Below are 1,835 nucleotides of genomic sequence, written 5' to 3'. Positions count from 1 at the left end.
TATTTTAATTAAGTAAAGAAAACTTTATGTAACCCTAAATATTGCTGGGTAATGATTACTGTGTTTTTATAAACCATTAAATATTTTAAAAGGATTTATCAACTGTATTTTTTATTCCAATAAATATATCACAGCTTCCTAGTCGTTTTTAATTAACCTAGTTTTTTAAAAACATTACAAAAATCGTCTGTTGTGGATAATTTATTATTGATAACAATGTACATGGGATTTAGGAAGAATGTATATGTTTCAAATCAATTCGTTTTTATCAAGTCTTTCAAATATATTCCCTACTTGCTGTCAGCTGATTGCGACGTTGCCACATTAATCCTCAAGTCAGACAGAAATGCAATTATTGGTTTCTGTTTCTAATTAATACAGCTGTACTATGTTCAAAACCTACATTAGTTTTACATGAAAAATAAGTTAATATTGTGTACTCTCTATGGAAAAGTTTTGTTTTACAATTTCTATATATTTTCTTCAGTTATGGACAAAAAAGAGCCGCACCGTCCATCTTCGCCACATAAACATATGTTAAAATGAACAACTTTCAACAACAGTATCTCAAAATCTAGATTCAAAAAAAATTTCAAAAAAATATGACGCACAGAGGGAGCACTGGGTAACACGATATATAAATTTCAAGTACATCTGTGCATTCTAGTAAACCCGATATACCTCCTTAACACGATATAAACTTTACTACATACTAATTTGTCACTCTTGACACTTCATCAAGCTCTACAACTTAACTTAAAAAAATCCGGTTAAAATCGCACAATAAATAGATTATATAGGATGGCTCAAAAACAAATGAATCACCCTGTATATGGTGGTTGGACATATTATCTGAAAACAGAATCTTGTGTTTTTTTTTATAAATTCAATTTCTGCATGAAACTTACATGTTGGATTAATAAATAAATGTGCATAATCTAACAATGCTGAGTATTGTCGCCGAGTAAAGTAAAGAAGAAAAAGCATTAATTAATCAATTATGATTTAAAAATCTTACACCACCGCCTCTCAGCATCCGTCCCGCAGCAACCGAAGCACCAAGAGCGCTTGAATTAATTAAAAAAATTGAAAACTCGACAGCGCCGCTCGGCATTGTCAGCGTATTCCTCAAAAAAAATATATCGTTTAACTTGAATAATTAATTCGATGCCATTGTCGGCGGCGCGCCCTTTGTTGTATTCCACGGAATCCAATTCATCACAATACACACAAATTTTATAATACTACTTTTATTGCTTTTGTGGTCGGCGTTGGGGTGACGCAGAATCAGATATTCCGCAAAACGATTGATGTAAAGGTTCGATTAAAGAGCCCGGCATCGGAACGCTGCCGGGAGGGGGGCGGCGATTTTTGTCGCTTTTTCCTGTAATTTTTCCCGCTGTATTCATCGCAAATATTGAATTTAGCCGGAACCAATGAAACACAGCCCTTTGTAACGTTATAATCGCAAAGGATAATAAAAGATTCCGTTTTCGGGGGTTTACCTGGGAGATCTGGCAACAAATTCCTAAAAACAATATTTTTTCGTCAGATACTGGAACAAAAAACTTTTTAATTAGTTCTAAATGAAAAAATGTAGGATATTTGTACTATTATAATATTTCATATACAGGGTGAGTCAACGCTGTGGCGTGTAAGAAATGCACATTTAAAAAATAATTTGGCTTATACAGGGTGATAGTTTTCGGAGGGCTGACCAAAGTTGTAATTTTTTTTTTTAATGGAACACCCTGTCTTTGAGTGGATATTTATATTTTACATGGAATTATGCAACGTCAAATTAGCATTGCTTGACAGCAGCATACTCGAAAATT

Source organism: Anoplophora glabripennis, unplaced genomic scaffold, assembly GCF_000390285.2.
Source record: "Anoplophora glabripennis isolate ALB-LARVAE unplaced genomic scaffold, Agla_2.0 scaffold903, whole genome shotgun sequence".
In the NCBI taxonomy this organism is placed as follows: Eukaryota; Metazoa; Arthropoda; class Insecta; order Coleoptera; family Cerambycidae; genus Anoplophora; species Anoplophora glabripennis.
Note: the sequence above shows the minus strand (reverse complement) of the source record.